The sequence below is a fragment of the Capra hircus genome, assembly GCF_001704415.2.
Source record: "Capra hircus breed San Clemente chromosome X unlocalized genomic scaffold, ASM170441v1, whole genome shotgun sequence".
In the NCBI taxonomy this organism is placed as follows: Eukaryota; Metazoa; Chordata; class Mammalia; order Artiodactyla; family Bovidae; genus Capra; species Capra hircus.
In genome coordinates this window covers 24,550,370-24,575,946 of record NW_017189516.1, presented here as the reverse complement: position 1 = coordinate 24,575,946, position 25,577 = coordinate 24,550,370, and the positions used below count along the sequence as shown (strand labels likewise).

At 37.4% G+C, this 25,577-nt stretch overlaps 1 long non-coding RNA gene across 1 annotated transcript in view; it reads left to right on the top strand.

Moving 5' to 3' along the window:
* The first annotated feature begins 6,998 nt into the window (after window positions 1-6,998).
* The window catches only part of LOC102182682, a 60,730-nt gene continuing 42,151 nt past the window's right edge, over window positions 6,999-25,577 (top strand). Inside the window, exons 1-2 of the long non-coding RNA XR_311269.3 lie at window positions 6,999-7,355; window positions 8,982-9,118. This is a non-coding gene — a long non-coding RNA (uncharacterized LOC102182682). The remainder of the gene's footprint in view (window positions 7,356-8,981; window positions 9,119-25,577) is intronic.

Sequence of the window (25,577 nt, the reverse complement as noted above, 5' to 3'; positions counted from 1 at the left end):
CAATAACATGGAATAGAGAGCCCAGAAATAAACCCACGCATATGTAGTGAATTAATTCTTGAGAAAGAAAACAAAATTATAAAATAGGGAAAGGACACTCTCTTCAATGAATGGTCTTCGGAGACGTGTACAAAAGAATGAAACTATACAACTTCCTTAAACTATACACTAAAAAAAGCCCTCAAAATTGATTATAGACTTAAATGTAAGACTTAAAGCCATAAGAAACTTAGAAGAATACATCAGAGACTCTTGATGAGAAGACTCTTAAGAGTCCCTTGGACAGGAAGGAGATCGAACCAATCAATCCTAAAGGAAACCAACCCTGAATATCCACTGGAAGGACTGATGCTGAATGTGAAGCTCCAATACTCTGGTCACCTGTTGCAAAGAGCTGACTCACTGGAAAAGACCCTGATGCTGGGAAAGAATGAAGGCAAAAAGAGAAGGAGGCAACAGAGGAAGAGATGGTTAGATAGCATCACCAACTCAGTTGACATGAATATGAGCAAACTCTGGAAGATAGTGGAGGACAGAAGAGCCCGGTGTGCTACAGTCCATAGGAACGAAAGTGTTGGACATGACTTAGAAACTGAACAACAACAAACTTTGTATAGGGATGGATGGTTACTAAACTTACTGTTGTGACCAATTCTGTGTATGTGTGTGTGTGCTCAATCGCGTCTAACTTTTTGCTACCCCATGGACCGCAAGGTTCCTCTATCCATGGAATTTTGCAGGCAAGAATACTGGAGTGGGTTGTCATTCCCTCCTCCAGGAGATCTTCCTGATCCAGGGATTGAACTGACATCCCTTGCATCTCTTACATTGGCAGGCAGATGCTTTACCACTAGCGCCACTTGGGAAGCCCCGTGATATCATAATGTATGCAAATAAATCATTATATCATACACATGAACCTACATTTTAGTAACAAAATAAATAAAAATAAAAAATATTTTTACAATATATAAAAGGAAGGAAATTTAAACACATCCTACATCATAGATGAACCTTGAGAACATTATGCTAAGTGAAATAATTCAATAAGACTAATATTTTATTATTCTATTTATATGAATTAATACTCTAGTGGTATGCATGTAGAAAGAAAATAGAATGGTGGTTGCCAGGGGCTATGGGCAGTAGGGAATGGGAAGTTGTTGTTTAATGGATGTAACATTTCAGTTTTGCAAGATGAAAAGAGTTCCAGAGATTGGTTGTATAACAATGTGAATGTACTTAATACTACTACTTTTTAAATGGTCAAGATGGCAAACATCACCTCAAATGAAAAATAAAAAAATATAGTAAACTTTATGTTATGTGTATTTTTATCATAATAAAAATATAAAAATAAAAAGGATGAAGTACATTGCATAGTCTCATGAACCTTGGAAATATTGTGCTTGGTGAAAGAATCCAGACATATAAGACCATATATTGTATGATTCCATTTGTATGAAATGTTCAGAATAGACAAATCCATTGAGACTGATAATAGATAGTTGTTTCTCATGGCTGTGATGAGGGGAGATTGGGAGTAACTGTTAATGAGTACATGGTTTCTTTTTGGGGTGATGAAAATGTTCTGGAATTAGTGATAACAGATGCATAATTTTGTGAACATACATTAAAATACTGAATTGTATGTTATTAAAAGGTGAATTCACAGTATATGGATTAATTTTTAATTTAAAGAATTGGAATAACCAAAGTGTTTATAAACATACACAAATAGAGAATTAATTAAATAAAAAGTTATGGTAAGTCCATACAATAGGATTGTGTGCAGCTATTAAAAGGATATTTATAAATGAGAACAAAGAACATGTTATATGGAAAAGTCACCAAGCTACATGGTTAAGTTTAAAAAAAAAACTACAAAAATGGTGACTATATGATCACTTTTGTGAAATGAAAAACAACAGCTATGCAAGTAGATGCAACTCTCACACATATCTGTTGTATGTGTATGTTTGTGCAAACATATACAAATTTATATTCTGCCCCTCTCCCACGTAGTAATTACTAAAATGCAGCTAAAATGACCAACTTTGGATATTTTTACTTTTTATTTGATCTTTCAGAAGTATTACTTTTTTTCCAAATTAATACTACTTTATCTCTTATACCTTAATGTTTTGAATGTTTAGAGCCTATCTATGCAGAGAGATAATAGATCTTATTTTCTTTGTATTTCATAGAATTCTAAAAAATTCTTAGTGAAATATTACATAAAAAACCTGAAGTAAAACACACATTAAAAAAAAATACATGCCGTCTTCATCCAAATCATTCTTATTTTTCATTTTATGAGAATGTTATATGACTTCCATGGTTCTTATCCTTAGATTTGTAGTTAAAAACAATTAACAGGGAAATTCTTTATATTTGTACAAGGAAGAGAAAAATTCTTGGCCTTAAGTGAAAGCTAATTTCCAAAGAAACACAATGAATCAACCAAGTTCTCAATTAAAAAAAAATGAAAACAAATTACTACTACCCAGAGGCAGATTCAGTTTTTTTCTCTGTTGTCATCCTCTAAGCTCTTGAAATTATGAAAGAATTCAGATCTACACTACTCAAATTTGATACAATAGTCCTTCAACTTAATAGTGCCCTCTTCTGGTGCCACGTTTCACATGCAACTACTTGTTTAGTTGCCAGTGGTGTCTGACTCTTTGATACCCTACGGACTGTAGCCTCTCCAGGCTCCTCTGTCCATAGGATTCTCCAGGCAAGAATACTAGAATGGACTGCCATTTCCTTCTTCAGCAGCTACTTAATCACTGTTAACAAAAAGGGAGGGGGGCTGAACTTGGAAAAGATGTTTGAGAAAAGCCATTTTGAAACCTGGAAGTAAAATGTTTTAGTTTTCTATTCTAATAAAACAAAAATAAACAAAAATCCAGTTGTGAGTATAATGGGGGTTGACAGGGCTGTGGAGAGAGGAAAATGGGAAGTTTTTTGCAGTAGCATTGCATTGCTAGTTGCTCAGTCATGTCCAGGGATCAACCCAGGTCTCCTGCACTGCAGGCAGATTCTTTACCATCAGAGCCACCAGGAAGATCCCAGAAAGTTATTTAATGGGCATAAAAAATTCTGGACTTTGGTTGTACAACACTGTGAATATACTTGGCATTACTGCACTGTACAATTAAAATGGTTAAGTTGGTAAATTTTAGGTTATATGCATTATAACACAATTTAAAATAAAAATAAATAAATCCATTTGAAGTATAAATAGTTTGGGTTGGTGTCAGCAGCTCTAAGTTGAGACTGTTTTCACCTCTAGTCAAATATTTACCATAAACCAAACCCATGTAGATTTGATACAATTTTTAATTCCAGTCATTTTACTAAAATAGGCACATGTTTCTCTTAATTTACTGAGACTATAGCTATAAGACAACTTAATTTCCACTTTAACTCTTGAAATCTGTAATCTTTCAACATAAAAAGATTGTGAAAATGGTATGGTTTTTCCAGTAGTCATGTATGGATGTGACAGTTGGACTATAAAGAAAGCTGAGCACTGAAGAATTGATGCTTTTGAACTGTGGTGGTGGAGAAAACTCTTGAGAGTCCCCTGGACAGCAAGGAGATCAAGCCAGTCAATCTTAAAGGAAATCAGTCCTGAATATTCATTGGAAGGACTGATGCTGAACCTGAAACTCCAATACTATGGCCACCTGATGCGAAGAAATGACTCATTGGAAAAGACCTTGATGCTGGGAAAGATTGAAGGCAGGAGGAAAAGGGGACAATAGAGGATGAGGTTATTGGATGGCATCACTGACTCGATGGACATGGGTTTGAGCAAGCTCGGGAGTTGGTGATGGACAGGGAAGCCTGGCATGCTGCAGTCCATGGGGTTGCAGAGAGTCGGACATGACTGAGCAAGTGAACTGAACTATTTCATTCATTTCAGGAAATGCATGCATGCTCAATCACTTCATTCATGTTTGAATCTGTGCGACTCCATGGACTGTACTCTGCCAGGCTCCTCTGTCCATGGGACTCTCCAGGCAAGAATACTGGAGAATCTGTCTGCCAATGGAGGAGACCTAAGATACTCCAATTCAATCCCTGGGTCAGAAAGATCCCCTAGAGGAGGGCATGGTTACCTACTCCAGTATTCTTGCCTACAGAATCCCATGGACAGAGGAGCCTGGTGGGGTACAGTCCATGGGGTCGCAAAGAGTTGGACATGACTGGAATATACACACACACTCTAAGGTTTGAATTGTACAGCTGGGTAGAAGGTTTAATATTCACTGAAATGAAGACTAGGAAAGGAGCAAGTCTGGAGGATTAGGGATAGACCAACTGTTCTCAAAAGGTAGTATCCTACCACTGTGTCCTCCCTTGTCACTCTCTCACCCTGCCCAGGGGATATTTGAGAGTACCTGGAGACATTTTTGGTTTTCATACCAGGAGGCAGTTGGAGCAGGGTTGCAGGACATGCTACTGGCCCAGGTTGGCATACTGCTAAACATCCTACAATGCATAGGACAGGGTCTCAGCACAAAGAATGATCTGGCCTCAAATGTCAATAGTGCCAAGACCAAGAAACCTTGGGTTGGAATCTTTTCTTCTGAATTTGTCCATTCTTTCTCAGTCTTTACCACAGGCTTCTCCTATTCTGACCCTAATTACTTAATAGTCTGTCCTTAGCAACCCACTTCTTTTTTCTCTACAGCTTCTCTTTGGAATATCACCCATAACTTCAACTACCACATCTGTGTTACTGACTCGAACAATTTTGTCTAGTCCCAACTGTTCTAGCTCTAGAGCATTGTTTCTTTTGATTTCATTTTACATTTTTTCATTAACTTACTGCTACATCTCTTGTCTTTATAAGTAGCATCTGATAGAAAACCACAGGGTCATTTATTTCCTAAACTAAGTATCTAGTTTGTGCAAAGGGCAACACTAGTACTCAGAGTAAGGTAGTGATGGTGATGAGAGGTAATCATGGTAATTACTTTAAATGCATTATCCTTGTAAAGCAATTATCCATCAATTAGAAAAAAAATTCAATACATTATCCCTGATTCAGTCAGTTCAGTCGCTCAGTCATGTCCGACTCTTTGCCACCCCAAGAACTGCAGCACACCAGGACTCCCTGTCCATCACCAACTCCCGGAGTTCACTCAAACCCATGTCCATCGAGTCAGTGATGCCATCCAACCATCTCATCCTCTGTGGTCCCCTTTTCCTCCTGCCCTCAATCTTTCCCAGCATCAGGGTCTTTTCCAATGAGTCAGCTCTTCACCTCAGGTGGCCAAAGTATCGGAGTTTCAGCTTCAACATCAGTCCTTCCAATGAACACCCAGGACTGACCTCCTTTAGGATGGACTGGTTGGATCTCCTTGCAGTCCAAGGGACTCTCTAGAGTCTTCTCCAACACCACAGTTCAAAAGCATCAATTCTTCAGCGCTCAGCTTTCTTTATAGTACAACTCTTACATCCATATATGACCACTGGAAAAACCATAACCTTGACTAGACGGACCTTTGTTGACAAAGTAATGTCTCTGCTTTTGAATATGCTATCTAGGTTGGTCATAACTTTCCTTCCAAGGAGTAAGCGCCTTTTAATTTCGTCTGCAGTCACCATCTGCAGTGATTTTGGAGCCCAGAAAAATCCCTGATTATAACAATAGTTTTACAAGGAAAAAATTATTATCTCCTGGGAAGGAAAGGTGCAAGTGTTTAATTAACTACTTAAATATAACAGTGTTTGTAAATAGAATATTTTAAAAGTGAGTTCTATTTTGACATTAAGGATTGCATTCTCTCCATTAAAAAACACTGGGAGCAGAGCTGGAAAAGTGTGTCCATAGTCACAGAGAGGTGGATGTGAATGATGAAGGTCTAAGAAGTTCCGCCTGTCTGTTTAGTTGCATCTGACTCTTTGTGAACCCATGGACTGTAGCCCCCAGGCTCCTCTGACCACGGGATTCTCCAGGCAAGAATACTGGAGTGGATAGCCAATCCCTTCTCCTGGTGATCTTCCCAACCCAGGGATCAAACCAGTGTCCCCTGCATTGCAGGCAGATTCTTTATCATCTGCGCCACCAGGGAAGCCCTAAGACATTCTGCTGCTGCTGCTGCTAAGTCGCTTCAGTAGTGTCCCACTCTATGTGACCCCAGAGATGGCAGCCCACCAGGCTCCCTCGTCCCTGGGATTCTCCAGGCAAGAACACTGGAGTGGGTTGCCATTTCCTTCTTCAGTGCCTGAAAGTGAAAAGTGAAACTGAAGTCGCTCAGTGGTGTCCGACCCTTATTCTAAGCCACAGTGTACCTGCTTCGGTTACTTACCACATATCACAGAATATAATACACCAGCCATAGTAGGATAAATCATTATTTTCCTTAACTGTAGAGAAGGAAAAAAAGGACAATGAAAGTATGACATACTGTCAATTGTCAGAGATTTCCTAGCTGTTGACATATTTTAAAAAAGATAAGCCTTCAGAGATTTCTAATTTGTTAAAATATGAAGAAAAAACGTGATCTTAGATTCTGTGACATACGGTGAATTTGTTTTCCACATTCAATTTCCATGGTCGGTGCCTGTGTGCCAACTGCACTTCAGTCAAGTAAGACGTTTGTATATCGCTTTCTAAAGCGTCGTAGGTAGTTTTATGACTGTTGTGCTTCTACAATTAGAACGTAAAGCTCTTAGCTTTTCAATCACCTCTTTGTTCTCCACACAAACACTCCCGCCCCCACACGCAGCGCCTTTCCACAATCTATGCAGATGTTTCCATTTAAGAATAAACCTGAATTTGTTCTAATCTTAGAATTGCATAGATAGTATAGGACTGTCCACAGATTTAGTTACACTGGGGGCGAGGGAGACATTCTACTAAATAAACGCTTCTTTTTTTTAAGACCCATCCTCGCAGAAACGTTAAAATAGGGTGGGGTAGGAAGCGGGGGCGGAGGCAGAGGCAGAGAGGGGATATACGTTTCAGGATACAGGAAATACGGAAAAAGCGAAACCCAGAGGAAGCTCTGTGCCTGGAGGGGACCCGCCGCCATCTCAGGTCTCTTTGCCTCGCCAGGGCCCACTGGAAAGAGCTGACACCCAGGTCCTATAATCCTTATGGGGGACCAACCTTGTACCTCTGGGAGATCCACGCTCCCACCTGGAAACACGCGGGAAACGAAGCCTCCAAAAAAGCGCTGCCTTCTAGCTCCACGTTGGGATTATCCTGAAGGAACCGCTAACGGAGGTAACACCACTCTCCCTTCCACACCTCCTCCGGCATCACCGGGCCTGAAGTCGCATCCACCTCCTCCAGAGAAGTAGTGCAATATACTTCTTCCACCGTAAACCAGGTCAGATTCTTTCTCATTTGGGACAACCAGGCTCTCTCAAACTTAATTATGCATTTCCGCAGATCTCCTTCTTCCTTTCCCTATTCTTTTCGCGATTTCAAAATTAAAAAAAAAAATGCAGGCATTAAATAGCTCTTTCACAAAATATGTGGGGGTGAGTTTATGGATATTTAATAACATTAAGTAATTATTTTTAAATATATTTTTCAGTAGACGTATCTGTTGATTTGCTTGAAAGTCAGTTGGGCCCAGGTGAGGGGTACAAATGTTAATGACTTGATAATTGTTAAAGCTGAGTGATATATATATATGGGGATTCATTAAACTGTTCTTGCTACTTTTGTATATATTTGAAGCTTTTCCGTTCAAAAAATGCCTGAATCAAGATCAATAACACCATTGTATTGAAGGCCTAATTCCTATAGCCATAGCTTTGTGCTAACAGAGTATTTTAAAGTGAACATTCAGATTTGTGTATTTCTCTGTGTATAACAGGAGAATTTAATGATTTAAAAAATATAATATGGTAAATCAAACCCAAGTACCATAATATTTGCTTGCTCAAGGTATTCAGGGAGCTTGGGGGATGGACCTTGAGCCATGAAAGAGGAAGGGGTAACTTTGGGTGGGCCTTAAAGGATGAGTGACATCTGCCTTGTGGAGGGGGCGGGAATGCTTTTCTGGCCTAGCTTTTCCAGAACAAAAGCCCCAAGCAGGTTTGTGCTAGGAAAAGCTTGTCTATAATTCTCGATGTTTGAGAAAAACTAGGAGGTAAGATAGTGTTGCAGGGATTGAATACTTATGGTAAGGAGTATGCAGTTTAATCCATAAGCAGTGGAAACCATTGAAGATTTTCAAGGAAATGGTATATTGTAGGAGTCTGGTTTTTACTATCAGGAAAACAATCTTCAATTTAGATGATCTTACAGAATGCAAAAAATAAGGTCTGACTCAAAACTCATAGATTCTTGTACTCCAAATGAGACAAGGCATACTTTCTTCATTTATGCAATAAACCTTTAAGGAACTGTTGCAATGGACTAAGCATTATGCTGGGAACTGTAGGGGTTAGATAACTAAAGCACATAGGAGGGAAACAGATATTGAATGAATAGGTCAATGATTGATGGAATTACAGTGGCAGCTTAAGGAAGTTCTGGACTTGGGGCTTGGTGGTAGTGCATAGTAAAAGAATGAGCTCTGTTGTGCTTGAAAGCTTCACTCAGTCATTCCTTACTGCCTAACTTTACCTCTCTGTTCAAAGGGGTAGAGTTGGGGTAAAGGGGAACCATAGGAATAGGAGTGCTTAAATAGAAAACAAAAGAGGTTGTATAGGGCAAAAAATGCAAGAAATATATAGTTTCCTCCAGTGATTCAAATCATTGAAACTATAATAACAAACATTTACTCAACATCTTATGTGCCAGACACTGTTCTTCAAAACTTCCCAGTGCCTATGCTCTTAATTGCTGTGCAATAGATCCCTTCTAATTCTGTCTGTATAACTTTTTCAGGAATGCATAACTGAAATGGGGGCATGGTAGAACATAAGAACTTGAGGAGGCCATGGGTAAGAGAGGAACAGTAAAAGAAGAAATGATTTAACCTTATTTTATTATTTTTCAGTCTATGAGGGATTGCAGTATGACTCCATTTCCTTGGTGTATTCATAAAATAGTTCACTCAGTGAAGACAGTGAAGATTATTGGCATTGCCACCCTGGTTTTTCTGATGTCCTGCACCAGGAAGTTGTAATTTTTAAGGTAATCTCTTCACTAAAAACTTATTAAAGAAGGAGGAGGAATACCAGTTGATTATAACACATTACAATAGTTAAAGTTAGCACCAGTGATAAATTGGAACCATTTTCTACATTATATGAAACTATATATACCATATAATAATAATGCTATTTATAAGCTGTTTTGTTATATTCACTCCTAATTACCTTATAGTTTTTGGTATCACGGTGAAATGTATCTTTTAAACCACATTTTCAGATTATTGCTGGTAAATGGGAATGTGATATTGTAACATACTGATTTTATATGCTGTGAACTTTCTGATTTATATTTGTTCTAATAATATTTGTAGATTCTTTGTATTGTCTGTTAATTAAGTATATTGTAAATAATGGAAATTTCTTCCTTTCCAATATTTATTTTTTAATTAGTCTTAGTATGTTAGCTAGGATCTTTGGTATAACAAACTATAGTAGCAGTGATAGAGGATTCTTTTGCTCCTGAATTTACAAGGGAATTTTTATAAATGTTTCACCATTTTTAGTATTTTCTTTCTCAGGTTATGTAAGTTCTTTTATATTCTTCGTTTGCTAAGAGCTTTTATTATGGATGAGTATGGAACTTCTCCAAATACTGATCACATGGAGTTTTTTTCTTCATTAACATGACACTGAGACTATGTGATAAATTACAGTATTCAGTTTTCTAATATGTTTCTTGCTTCTGGTTTCATCAGGTCTTACCATTGAATATTCTGTCTCTTATTTTAATAATTTTTCCTTTTATTTTCTTTTTGTTTGCTCTTTTTCTAATTTATTTGGACCATTAGCTCAGTAATTTTAAATTTTCTTTCCTAAAATAATTTATAACCATAAGTTTTCTACTATGTACTACTTTAGAAGAATTTCATAGGTTTTTATATGGAGTATTTTTATTATTATTCAATTATTATTTTATAATTGCTCTTAAGATTTATTTTTGACTCATGAGTTATTTGGGTTTTTTAAATTTACAAACATGGATCTATTTTTTAGAAATCATACTGTGAAATCATTAATCCAATTACCGTTAAACATTTTATTTTCTATTTTAAAATATTTAATGTTTTTTATTCTTGTAGCAAAAAGCAAAATTATACACTGGCTCCTCATCTCAATAGATTTCAGCAATATAAAACTTTTTCTTTCATTAAATACGTAGGAAAACTGTGATTGATTATGCTGTTCAATGATGGAGTTACTGCTGATATTTATACTTGTGGTTTTCTCTTTTTTAATATAAATTTATTTATTAATATAAATTTACTTATTTTAATTGGACGTTAATTACTTTACAATATTGTATTGGTTTTGCCATACATCAACATGAATCCACCACAGGTATACATGTGTTCCCCATCCTGAACCCCCCTCCCTCCTCCCTCCCCGTACCATCCCTTTGGCTCCTCTCAGTGCAGCAGCCCCAAGCATCCAGTATCGTGCATTGAACCTGGACTGGCAATTTGTTTCATATATGATATTATACATGTTTTAATGCCATTCTCCCACATCCCACCCTCTCCCTCTCCCACAGAGTCCAAAAGACTGCTCTATACATCTGTGCCTCTTTTGCTGTCTTGCATACAGGGTTATCATTCCCATCTTTCTAAACTCCATATATATGCATTAGAATATTGTATTGGTGTTTTTCTTTCTGGCTTACTTCACTCTGTATAATAGGCTCCAGTTTCATCCACCTCATTATAACTGATTCAAATGCATTCTTTTCAATGGCTGCACAATACTCTATTGTGTATATGTACCACAGCTTTCTTATCCATTCATCTGCTGATGGACATCCAGGTTGCTTCCATGTCCTGGCTATTATAAACAGTGCTGCGATGAACATTGGGGTACACGTGTCTCTTTCAATTGTGGTTTCCTCGGTGTGTATGCCCAGCAGTGGGATTGCTGGGTCATATGGCAGTTCTATTTCCAGTTTTTTAAGGAATCTCCACACTGTTCTCCATAGTGGTTGTACTAGTTTGCATTCCCACTAACAGTTTAAGAGGGTTCCCTTTTCTCCACAACCTCTCCAGCATTTATTGCTTGTAGACTTTTGGATTGCAGCCATTTTGACTGGCGTGAAATGGTACCTCATTGTGGTTTTGATTTGCATTTCTCTAATAATGAGTGATGTTGAGCATCTTTTCATGTGTTTGTTAGCCATCTGTATGTCTTCTTTGGAGAAATGTCTATTTAGTTCTTTGGCCCATTTTTTGATTGGGCCGTTTATTTTTCCAGAATTGAGCTGCAGGAGTTGCTTGTATATTTTTGAGATTAGTTGTCAGTTGCTTCATTTGCTATTATTTTCTCCCATTCAGAAGGCTGTCTTTTCACCTGGCTTAGAGATTCCTTTGTTGTGCAGAAGCTTTTAAGTTTAATTAGGTCCCATTTGTTTAGTTTTGCTTTTATTTCCAATATTCTGGGAGGTGGGTCATAGAGGATCCTGCTGTGATGTATATCAGAGAGTGTTTTGCGTATGTTCTCCTCTAGGAGTTTTATAGTTTCTGGTCTTACGTTTAGATCTTTAATCCATTTTAAGTTTATTTTTGTGTATGGTGTTAGAAAGTGTTCTAGTTTCATTCTTTTACAAGTGGTTGACCAGTTCTCCCCGCATCACTTGTTAAAGAGATTTTCTTTTCTCCATTGTATACTCTTGCCTCCTTTGTCAAAGATAAGGTGTCCATACTTGTGGTTTTAAATCTTTTATTTTTATCTAATTCTACACCTAAAGAAAAATTGTGAGAATATTACAAAGAACTCCTATACACTTTTTATCCAGGTTCACCAATTACCATTTTGCCATGTTTGCTTTATAATTCTTTATTTCTGTTTCTCCCTCTCATTCCCCTTTTCTCTTTCCCTTTACTGTTGTCTACCTCCCCTGCCCCTTGGTCTGTTTTCTACCTCCTCCTCTTCCTGTCTCCTTCTCTCTCTGTGAGCTGTTCGAGAGTAACTTGGAGACTCCAAGCGCTTTTACTTGTAAATACTTCAGTGTATATTCTCTCAGAATAATACCTTTTTCTTTCATAACCTCAGTTGCTGCTGCTGCTAAGTCACTTCAGTCATGTCCGACTATGTGCGACCCCATAGACGGCAGCCCACCAGGCTCCCCTGTCCCTGGGATTGTCCAGGCAAGAACACTGGAGTGGGTTGCCATTTCCTCCTTCAATGCATAAAAGTGAAAAGAGAAAGTGAAGTCGCTCAGTCATGTCTAACTCTTAGCAACCCCATGGACTGCAGCCTACCAGACTCCTCTGTCCATGGGATTTTCCAGGCAAGAGTATTGGAGTGGGGTGCCATTGCCTTCTCCCACATAACCTCAGTACCTGTACCAAAAGAGAATTTGGACCTCGTTCCAATTTTTGTTTCATAAACCTTTATTGTCAGGATTATACACTCATATTTATTGAAAAAGGGATGACTTTGGGAGAACATATATTTCAAGTGGACAATGTAAGCTCTATTATAGTTCTTTTTCTCCTAGCTTTATTGAAATATATTTGACATATAACAGTGTAAGTTTAAAGTGTACAATACAGTGTGATGATTTGCTAAATGTGTATGTTACAAAATGATTACCCACAATAAGATTAGGTAAGGCATCAGTCATTTAATATAATTAATCTTTGTTTGTGGGATGAAAACTTGTAAGATCTACTGTCCTAGCAACTTTAAGTATACAATACAGAATTGTTAACTATGCTCACTATACTATAGTATTAATTATACTATAACAGTAGTTATGTAACTATATATTGATACTATAACTATAGTGTTATAGTATAATTTACATCATGTTGTAGATTAGTGCCTCCAAATTTATTCCTGTAACTGAAAGTTTATATCCTTTGACCACCTTTATACATTTTTCCTACCTTCCCATCCCTGGAAACCACCAATTTACTTTGTTTCTATGAGTTCAGTTTTTTTTATTTTTAATAAGATTCCATGTATAGGTAAGAGCATTCAGTATTTATCTTTTTCTGTCTGATTTAACCTCACTTCACCTGATACCCTCAAGGTTTATCACTGTGTCGTAAGTCCCTTCTTTTTATAGCTGAATAATGTTCCAGTGTAGTGTGTTTGTGTGTGTATCACGTTTTCTTTGTCCATTAATCTGTCAGTGACACTTAGATTGTTTCCACATCTTGCTTATTGTAAAGAATGATGCAGTAAAATTGGGATTGCAAGTATCTCGTGATAGTGATTTCATTTCCTCAGAAGTGGAATTGCTGGACCATATGGTAGTTCTATTTTTAATTCTTTAAGGAATCTCCATACTGCTCTCCATAGTAGATATTTCACTTCACATTCCCATCAAAGAATATGCAAGGGTTCACTTCTCTCTATATAATCACAGGCATTTTTTTATCTCCTGCCTTTGTTAATAGCCATTCTAAAAAGTGTGAGATATCTCGTTGTGGCCTTGATTTCCTTTTCCTTGATGATTAATGATGTTTAGTACCTTTTCATATACCTGTTGGCGATCTGTATGTCTTTGGGAAAATGTATATTTAGGTCTTTTGTACCTTTTTGAATTAGATTATTTGTTTTATTGATATTGAGTTATATGAGTCCCTTATATATTTTGTACATTAACTTCTTATCAGATATGCGTTTTAAAATGTTTTTCCCCATCCACAGATTCCTGTTCATATTGTTTTTTTTTTTTTTTTTTTTTTGCTGTGCAGAAGGTTTTTGTTTGATGTAGTCCCATTTGTTTATTTTTTGTCTTTGTTGCTTATGTTTTGGGTCATATCCATAAAATCATTGCAAAGACAAATGTCAACAAGCTTTTTACTTGTTTGCTTCTAGGAATTTTAAGTCTTTAAGCTATTTTGAATTAATCTTTGCCAGTGGTGTAAGACTGGGCTCCAGTTTTATTCTTTTTCATGTGAATATTCAGTTTTCTCAGCATTGTTTATGAAATAGACTATCTTTTCTCCATTAAGTACTCTTGAATCCCTTGTCAAACATTAGTTGACTGTATATGCAAGGTTTTATTCTGGGCTTTCAATTCTGTTCCAAGGCCTATGTGTTTGTTTTTAATGTCAGCACCATGCTCTTTTGATTAATATAGCTTTGTAGTATATCATAAATTAGTATTCCAATGTTATTATCTAGACCATATTGCACTTTGACCAGTTTGTTCCAATAATGTGTTTTATAGCTGTGTTATTTTCTTGATCAAAGTTTCAATCGAGGATGATGTGCTGCATTTAGTTTCCATGTTTCTTCAGTTTTCTTTAACCTGGCACAGTTCAACCTTTCTTTGTCTCTGATGACAATGACAGTTTAAAGATTTCTGGACAATTGTAGACAATTGTTTTATAGGTTGTTCCTAAACTTAAATCTGTGTGCCCATTCCTCATTATTATATTTAGATTATGGAATTTGGCAGGAATGTCAGAGAAGTAATGTATTGTTCTCAGGGCAGCATATCAGTGGCACATAATGCTGATTTGACCCCTTAGAAGAAATGTTAACCTTGATTACTTGATTAAGATGATGTTTACTAGATTAATCCACTCTGTTTCCATTTTCTGCTTTATAGTTAATAAATTTGCTTGGGGTACTTTGAAACTGTGTAGGTATCCTATTCCTCCTCAAACTAAAATCTGCTGGCTTTAATATCCATTGATAATTCTTGACTGAATCAGTTATTACCATGTTGCTGCTGCTGCTGCTGCTAAGTCGCTTCAGTCATGTCTGACTCTGTGTGACCCCATAGATGGCAGCCCACCAGGCTCTTCTGTCCCTGGGATTCTCCAGGCAAGAATACTGGAGTGGATTGCCATTTCCTTCTCCAATGCATGAAAGTGAAAAGTGAAAGTGAAGTTGCTCAGTCATGTCCGACTCTTCAAGACCCAATGAACTGAAGCCTACCAGGCTCCTCTGCCCATGGGATTTTCCAAGCAAGAGTATTGGAGTGGGTTGCCATTGCCTTCTCCGAGTTATTACCCCTAATGGCTGCAAAACGGTCATTTTCTTTCTTTCTGGCTGCACTGGGTTTTGTTGCTTTTGTGTGAGCTTTCTCTAGTTGCAGTGAGCAGGGGCTACTCTTCATTGCAGCGCCTGGGCTTCTCACTGCCATGGCTTCTCCTGTTGCAGAGCACAGGCTTTAGCCTCACGGGCTTTGGTGGTTGTGGCACACAGGCTCAGTAGTTGTACTCTCGGGCCCTAGAGCTCATGGGCTTCAGTAGTTGCAGCACACGGTCTCGGTAATTGAAGCTTGTGGGCTTTAGAGCGTGGGCTCAGTGGTTGTGGTGCACGGGCTTAGTTGCTTTGCAACATGTGGAATCTTCCTGGGCCAGGGATCTAACCTGTGTCCCCTGCATTGGCAGGTGGATTCTTAGCCACTGTGCCACCGGGGAGATCCTAAAATGATCATTTTCAAATGTCATCTTTTCACTACATTTATTACTTTGTATTCTGCTTCAAGGAAGAGGTTTTTTTCCTCCTCCATTTATTTATTTGTTTATATTGGTTTGGACACATAGATTTTTATTTTATTTCATGAGTATGCTATTGCTATCATTATTTATTTTAATGCTCAAATTGTCCCAGTGGCAACCTATTCAAGCTGGATTCTCTGTCTATTTGACATATTCCCATGATTAATACATACTTGACTTCAGCCATTTCCTTACCTTTTAACTTTTATGCTTGTTTTGTATTCCCTGCTTCATTGCCAATTTCTTTATGGATCTCTGGTACCTTTTTGTGGGAGATGGTATTTGGAAACCAAGATCTGGGTACATGGATATATTTTGAAAAAAACTTTAAACATTTTAAAGATTACTTTCTAGTTACAGTTATTACAAAATATTGGCTATATTTGCCATGTTGTATAATATATCCTATACCCAATAATTTGTAACTCCCCCTTCTCCCTACTGGTAACCACTAGTTTGTTCTCTATATTTGTGAGTCTCTTCTTTTTTTGTTATGTGTGTATGAACTGTAGCCCACCAGGTTCCACTGTCCATGGGATTTTCCAGTCAAGAATACTGGAGTGGGTTGCCATGCCCTCCTTGAGAGGATCTTCCTGACCTAGGGATTGAACCTGCTTCTCCTGCATTGGCAGGTGGATTCTTTGCCACTAGTGCCACTTGAGAAACCTCTTTTTGGTTATATTCACTAGTTTTTTTATTTTTTAATTTTTTTTATTCTACATATAAGCGATACCATACAGTATTTGTTTTCTCTGTCTGACTTATTTCACTTAGCATAATACTCTCCATGTCCATCCGTGTTGCAGTAGATGGCGTAATTTCATTTTTTTTTTTTTTATGGCCGAGGAGTAGTCCATTGTGGGCTTCCCTGGTGGCTGAGTAAAGAATCTGACTGCCAATGCAGGAGATACTGGTTTGATCCCTGGCTTGTGAAGATCCCCTGAAGAAGGAAATGGCAACCCACTCCAGTATTCTTGCCTGGGAAATCTGGACAGAGAAGCCTGGTGGGCTACAGTCCATGGGGTTGCAAAAGAGTGGAACAGGACTTAGAGTCTAAACAACAGCAACAATAGTAGTTCTATTTTTTGTTTTTTGAGAAATTTTCAGACTGTTTTCCACAGTGTCTGTACCGATTTCTGTGCCCACCAACAGTGTACAAGGGTCCCTTTTCTTCACATATTCTCTGACATTTTTTATTTGTGTTTCTTTTTGATGATAGCCCTTCTACCAGGTATGAGGTGATATCTTATTGTGGTTTTGATTTCCATTTCCCTGATGGTTAGCAATGCTGAACATGTTTTCCTGTCCCTGTTGGCCATCTGCACTTCCTCTTTGGAAAAATGTCTATCTTATTCTTCCCATTTTTCAGTTGAGCTGTGTTTATGATGTTGAATTGTATAAGCTATTTATATATGTTGAATATTAATCCCTTATCGGTCATATCATTTGCAAATATTTTCTCCTATTCAGTAGCTTGTCTTTTCATTTTATTGATAGTATCCTTGGCTGTGCAAAAACTTAAATTTGATTAGGTCCTATTTGTTCATTTTTGCTTTTGTTTCCTTTAAGAGACAGATAAAAAAAAAAGTTGCACAATTTATGTCAGTGTTTTGCCTGAGTCTTTCTCTAGGAGTTTTATAGTATCCAGTCTTACATTTAGGTCTTTAATCCATTTTGAGTTTATTTTTGTATATGATATTAGAGGATGTTGTGATTTGATTCTTTTACATGTAGTTGTCCAGATTTCCCAGCACCGTTTATTGAAGAGACTATCTTTTCTCCACTGTGTATTCTTGCCTCCTTTGTCATTGATTAATGACTGTGACTGTGTGAGTTTGTTTTGGGGTTTTCTGTCTTGTTCCATTGATCTACACATCTGTTTTTGATTACTGTAGCTTTGTAATATAGTCTGAAGTCAGGGAGCATGTTTCTCTGTTCTTTCTCAAGATCATTTTGACTATTTGGGACGTTTTGTGTTTCCATACAAATTTTAAAATTGTTTTGTTCTAGTTTTGTGGAAAATGCCATTGATATTTTGATAAGGAAATGCATTGAATCTGTAGACTGCCTTGGGTAGTATAATCATTGTAATAATACTTATTTTTTCAATCCAGGAACATAGTATATCTTTCCATCTATTTGTCTTCAGTTTCATCAGTGTCATAGTTTTCAGAGTACAGGTCTTTCACCTCCATAGGTGGGTTTATTCTAGGTATTTTATTCTTTTTGATGCAATAGTGAATGGGATTGTTTCCTTAATTTCTGATAGTTCATTATTAGTGTATAGAAATGCAATGAATTTCTATATATTTATATTGTATCCTGCAACTTTACTGACAATTGATGAGCTCTAGTAGTTTACTGGTGGCATCTTTAGGATTTTCTACATGTAGTATCATGCTATCTGCAAACACGGATAGCTTTATTTCTTCCTTTGGAGCACATGGTTATTTTTTAGCTTAGCATTTTGTTACTCTTTTCCATTTAATTGCACTTAATACAGACAACATGGTTTACATGATACTGATTATTTAGTATATGTTGAGATATGCTTCATGTTTTAAAGAACATGATCAATTTGTGTTTCATGTGTGCTTGAAAATATTTTGTATATTCTAATTGTTTCATGTAGTATTCTGTAAATGTCTGTTAAACATACTGATTGTATTGGGTGTCTTCTATATCACTATTAATTCTGTTTACTACATCTATCAATTATTGAGACCAATTTAAAATCTTCCACTGTAGTTGTATAAATTCTTGTACTTTATATATATTCAAGAGTTTATTATTATGTGCATACAAGTCTAAAATAGATAAACCTTTTTATCATTTTTAGTGACTCACTTGAATTTAAAATCTATTTTGTCTGATAGACTTCTTTTTCGGTGATATTTCTTTTTTCCATTCTTTTACTTAATTCTTTTTTTCCCTTTATTTTGCAGAAAATTTTATGCCAAGAAATTGAATACACTGGCTTATTTCTGAATTTACCATCAGGATTTATAGTTAGAATTAAGGATAAGCTTTATAGCTTCAAACATTATTTTCTTCACAATTTTTTAAAAATTTTTATGAAACTCCAACTCTTCAGGAATGTCAAAAGACATCATTCATGTAGATACATCATTTGTTTTTCTACATATGTTTTTCTTTCTCTTTGTGTGTATATATATATGTATACATATATATATACACACACACACACACACACACACACTAACCATTTGGAAGTAACTTGCAGATATCATGACACTTAAGCCTTAAACACATCAAAGAGTATCTCTTAAGAACAAGGACATAATATTCAGAAAAATTCAACTTTGATACAATTATCTAATATACCATTGATGTCAAAGTTCCCTAATTGTCCTAACAATGTCCTTTATATCTTTTTATTTGTTTTGATCCAGGATCCAGTCAAGAATCATGCACTGTATTTAGCTGTCATGCCCCTTTAGTCTTTTAAAATCTAGAATAGTGCCTTCTCATTCTTTTCTTTTTGGAGAAGGAAATGGCAACCCACTCCAGTATTCTTGCCTGGACAAGCCCATGGACAGAGGAGCTTGGCAGGCTACAGTCTGTGGGGTTTCAAAGAGTCAGACACAACTGAACGACTAAGACAATTTTTTTCTTTATATTTTTCATAACATTGGCAGTTTTGACAAGTTCAGGCAGTTGTCCTGCATTCATCCCACAATCTGAACATGTCTGCTTTACCAAGATTAATGTGAACATTTTTAGTAAGAAGACTACATAGGTGATGCTGTGTCCTTGCTATTGCATCACATCAGGAGACACAAAATGCCATTTGGTCCCATTCATTATTGATGATGCTAAGTTAGTTGATTTTGTTCAAACCACACACACTACTTTCCTTAAGCAACCATAAACTATCTTCTACACCAGTTTTCTATAGATTAGTAAACATAAATACCAATGATTTCTAAAAGCATGTGCTTTCTCAAAGAGAATATCTTAGGGTGGCATCAAACTCTGTTTAGTAATTGATACCTCAGTATCTTATTTTATTTGGGCATGACCTAGCTATTCAATAAACTTCTGTCGCTTAATTTAGAACAACTCTAAATATCAAATAAATTTTCAATACCTAGAGATTATATTTGAAAAAAATTTTATTGGAGTATAGTTGATTTAAAATATTGTATTAGTTATTGGAGTTGGTGATGGACAGGGAGGCCTGGCGTGCTGCAATTCATAGGGTTGCAAAAAGTCGGACATGACTGAGCGACTGAACTGAACTGATTAGTTTATGTATACCAAGGTGAATGAGTTACACATACACATATATCCTCTTTTATAGATTTTTTCCATCTAGATCATTACAGAGTATTGAGTAGAGTACCCTGTGCTATACAGTACATGTTTGCTGGTTATTTGTTTTATATATAGTAGTGTGTATGCATTGATCCCAATCTCCCAATTTAACCCTCCCACCATAGACCTTGGTAACCATAAGTTTGTTTTCGACACATGAGACTCTATTTCTGTTTTGTAAATATGTACATTTGTGCCATTTTCATAGATTACACAAATAAGTAATATCCTATGATATCTTTCTTTCTATGTCTGACTTACTTTAGTCAGTAGGACAATCTCTAGGTTCATCCATGTTGCTACAGATGACATTAATTCTTTTTATGAGTATTATTCTGTTGTACATATGTACCACATCTTCTTTATCCATTCCACTGTTGATGGACATTTAGGTTGCTTCCACATCCTGGCTATTGTAAATAGTGCTGCAGTGAACACTGGCTAGCATGTATCATTTTGAATTATGGCTTTCTCTAGATATATGCCTAGAAGTAGGATTACTGGATCATATGATAGTTCTGTTTTTAGTTTTGTAAGGAAATTTCATATTGATATCCATACTGACAGTACCTATTTACATTCCCACCAACAGTGTTGGAGAGTTCCCTTTTTTCCACACCCTTGAAACTGTGCACCTCAGACTGGAACTTGAACCCATGTACTGGGACTTGAACCTGCCCAAAACCCTGATTGAGACTTGGCCTCATGGTGTTTTAATTAGAATCACTCACCTGGTGTCTGGATGAACTGAGGGTCAGGTTCTTTGTTTCTCAGTGCAGAACAAATTCAGCAAGAGGCAAAGTGATAGGCATGAAGTAGGTTTATTAATATAGAAGGTTTGGGAGAGATACAAGCTGACAGGTGAGCATGCTCTGTCCTGAGGATTGTGTGGGCTGCAATTTTATAATCAAAGGAAAATTGGGAAGAGAAAGACTGCCTTTGAGTAGACTTGAGAATAATAATATCACTAGCTTCTCTGTTGTAACAGGCAGAAGAGTGTCTGACCCTGTGAGATCAAACAGTTCACTCACTCAGTCATGTCTGAGTCTGCAACTATATGGACTGCAGCATGCCAGTCTTCCTTGTTCGTCACCAAATCTTGGAGCTTGCTCAAACTCATGTCCGTCAAGTCAATGATGCCATCCAACCATCTCATCCTCTGTCATCCCCTTCTGCATTCAGTCTTTCACAACAGCAGGGTCTTTCCTAATGAGTTAGTTCTTCATATCAGGTGGCCAAAGTATTGGAGGTTCAGCTTTAGCATCAGTCCTTCCAATGAATATTCAGGAATGATTTCCTTTAGGACTGACTGGTTGGATCTCCTTGCAGTCGAAGGGACTCCTAAGACTCTTCTCCAAAACCAAAGCATCGACTCTTCAGCGCTTAGCTTTCTTTATGGTCCAAATCTCACATCCATACATGACTACTGGAAGAATCATAGCTTTGACTATACAGACCTTTGTTGGTAAAGTAATGTATCTGCTTTTTAATATGCTGCCTAGGTTTGTCATAGCTTTTCAACCAGGGAGCAAGCGTCTTTTAATTTCATGGATGCAGTCACCATCTGCAGTGATTTTGGAAAACAAGAAAATAAATTTTGTCACTGTTTTCATTGTTTATCTATTTGCCATGAAGTAATGGCACTGGATGGCATTATCTTAGTTTTTTGAATGTTGAGTTTTATGCCAGATTTTTTAAATATTTTCTATAAGTTTAAATGTAATTTTATTCTATTATTTTTTTAATTTTTATTTTTACTTTATTTTGCTTTACAATACTGTATTGGTTTTGCCATACATTGACATGAATCAGCCATGGGTGTACAGGAGTTCCCAATCCTGAACCCCCCTCCCACCTCCCACCCCATATCATCTCTCTGGATCTTCCCTGTGCACCAGCCCCAAGCATCCTGTATCCTGTATCGAACATATATGCCAGCTGTTGCACTCTCCTCTTTCACCTTCATCAAGAGGCTGTTAAGTTCCTCTTCACTTTCTGCCATAAGGGTAGTATCATCTGCATATCTGAGGTAATTGCTATTTCTCCTGGTAGTCTTGATTCAAGCTTGTGCTTCATCCAGTCTAGCATTTCTTATGATGAACTCTGCATATAAATTAAATCAGCAAGGTGACAATAATTAATAGCCTTGACATACTCCTTTCCCAATTTGGAACCTGTCTGTTGTTCCATATCCAGTTCTAACTGTTGCTTCTTGACCCATATACAAGTTTCTCAGGAGGCAAGTAAGGTGGTGTAGTATTCCCATCTCTTGAAGAATTTTCCAGTTGGTTGTGATCCACCTAGTCAAAGGCTTTAGCATAGTCACTAAAGAAGTAGATGTTTTTCAGGAACTCTGTTGTTTTTTTGATGATCCATTGGGTGTTGGCAATTTGATCTCTGGTTTCTCTGCTTTTTCCAAATCCAGCTTGAACATCTGGAAGTTCTCAGTTCACATACTGTTAAAGGCTAGCTTGGGGAATTTTGAGCACTACTTTACTAGCATGCATGGTGAGTGCAATTGTGCAGTAGTTTGAACATTCTTTGGCTTTGCCTTTCTTTGGGATTTGAATAAAAGCGGACCTTTTCCACTCCTGTGGCCACTGCTGAGTTTGTAAAATTTCCTGGCATGTTGAGTGCAGCACTTTAACAGCATCATCTTTTAGGATTTGAAATAGCTCAGCTGGGACTCCATCACATCCACTAGCTTTGTTCATAGTGATGCTTCCTGAGGCCCACTTGACTTCACATTCCAGGATGTCTGGCTCTAGATGAATGATCATGCCATCATGGTTATCTGGGTCATGACGATCTATTTTGTATACTTCTGTGTACTCTTGCCACCTCTTAATATCTTTTGCTTCTGTTAGGTCCATATCATTTCTGTCCTTTATTGTGCCCATCTTTGTATGAAATGTTCCCTTGGTATCTCTAATTTTCCTGAAGAGAACTCTAATCTTTCCCATTCTATTGTTTTCCTCTATTTCTTTGCATTGATAACTTAGGAAGTCTTTCTTATCTCTTCTTGCTATTTTTTGCAACTCTGCATTCACATGGGTATATCAAACTAGGATTATGTTAATGCAGATTCAAGTCAGTAGAAGGGGGTCAACATTTTTCTATCACCTAATGGACTGGGGCATAGCTCATAATTTTATTTATGGTTTTATAATGAAACTAGGATTATGTTAATGCAGATTCAAGTCAGTAGAAGGGGGTCGACATTTTTCTGCCACCTAATGGACTGGGGCATAGCTCATAATTTTATTTATGGTTTTATAGATAACAAAGCCTGCTTCATTCCATGACATTCCAATAGCTTTCCTGATCCATCATTAACTTACAGTGGTCTTCCAAAGTTTCCTAGATTTCCATCTCTATCTATAATCCCCTACTGGGACCTGTATAACTATCTGGTTCTTGTAACTGAGTCCACACTCATTGTGCTCACTGCACAACAGGCCAGTGAATCCAAGAGATGAGGTGTTGAGGCAAGGATTATGACTTTATCTGGAAAGCTAGCTGACCAAGAAGATGGCAGACTAATGTCTCAAATTAAGCATCTTTTCAGGGTCTGGATGCCAGGTTCATTTATAGAATCAGAAAGAAAGAGAGAAAAGCAATGAGGAACTAAAGTCAAAAGGCAGAATAGAGAAGGAGAGGCAGTGAGAAGTAAAATAAAAAGGTTCTTCAGTCTTACAAAACATCTCCAAGAGTCCGCCTCTGGAAAGAATGTGTTCAGTTCAGTTCACTTGCTCAGTTGTGTCCCACTCTTTGTGAAAACATGGACTGCAGCATGCCAGGTTTTCCTGTCCATCACCAACTCCCAGAGCTTGCTCAGACTCCTGTCCATTGAATCGGTGATGCCATCCAACCATCTCATCCTCTGTTATCCCCTTCTCCTGCCTTCAATCTTTCCCAGCATGAGGGTCTTTCTCAATGAGTCAGTTCTTCGTATCAAGTGGCCAAAGTATTGGAGTTCCAGCTTCAGTATCAGGATGTGTTAACAGGTCGGAAGGGCCTGATTATCTCTCTATGAGCTGGACAAAGGCACATTAGTTTACATTCAGGCAGTGGTACACTCAATATGCTAGCAAATTTTCAAAATTCACCATTAGCCACAGGACTTGAAAAGGTCAGTTTTAATTCCAATCCTAAAGAAGACAATGCGAAAGAATGTTCAAACTACCATACACTTGCACTCATTTCATATGGTAGCAAGATGACGCTCAAAATCCTTCAAGCTAAGCTTTGATAGTATGTGAACCAAGAAACTCCAGATGTACCAGCTTAATTTAGAAAGAGCAGAGAAACTAGAGATCAAATTGCCAGCATCCATTGGATTATAGAAAAAGCAAGGGAATTCCAGAAAAACATCTACTTCTACTTTATTGACTATGCTAAAGCCTTTGACTGTGTGGATCACAACAAACTGGAAAGTTCTTCAAGAGATGGAAATACCAGACCACCTTACCTGTCCCTTGAGAAGCTTGTATGTGGATCCAGAAGCAGCAGTTAGAACAAGGCATGGAACAGTGGACTGCTTCAAAGTTGAGAAAGAAATACATTGAGGCTATATATCATTACCCTGTTCATTTAACTTATATGCAGATTTTGTCATGTGAAATGCTGGACTGGATGAATCACAAGCTGGAATCAAGTTTGCTGGGAGAAATATCAACAACATCAGATATGGAGATGATACCACTCTAATGGCAGAAAGTGAAGAGAAACTAAAGAGCCTCTTGAAGGTGAATGAGGAGAGTCAAAATGCTAGCTTGAAACTCAACATTCAAAAAAACAAAACTCATGGCATCTGGTCCCATGACTTGATGGCAAATAGATGGGGGAAAAGTGCAAACAGTGAGATTTTATTTTCTTGGGTTCCAAAACCATTGTGGACAGGGACTGCAGCCACAAAATTAAAAGACACTTAACTTCTTGGAAGAAAATCTGTGACAAACCTAGACAGCATATTAAAAAGCAGATACATTACTATGCCGTCAAAGGTCCTTATAGTCGTAGCTATGCTTTTTCCAGTAATCATGTATGGATGTGAGAGCTGGACCATAAAGAAGGCTGTGTGCTGAAGAATTGGTGTGTTCTAATTGTGGTTCTAAAGGAGACTCTTGAGAGTCACTTGGACTGCAAGGAGATCAAACCAGTCAATCCTAAAGGAAATCAATCCTGAATATTCATTGGAAGGACTGATGCTGAAGAAGTTTCAATACTTTGGCCATCTGATGGGAAGAGCCAACTCATTGGAAAAGACCCTAATGCTGGGAAAGATAAAGCACACAAGGAGAAAGGGGCCACAGAGAATGAGATGGTTGGATGGCATCACCCACTTAGTGGACCTGAGTTTGAGCAAACTCTGGGAGATAGTGAAGGACAGGGAAGCCTGCCATCCTGCAGTCCATGGGGTCACAAAGAGTCAAACACGAGTTAGCGACTGAACCACAACATTTATGTATGATCGTAATAACAAAAGCAAGTCAAAGAATTATTTCCATTATGGAGTCAGAATTGGATTCTTTGCAACAATTCTGCACTGTCAGAGCCCATTCCACAATCTTGTGGGAAAAAGGGGTGATGACCATTTTGCTTCATCAGATGAATCTTTCTGGGAGTGTCTGCCATTAGTGC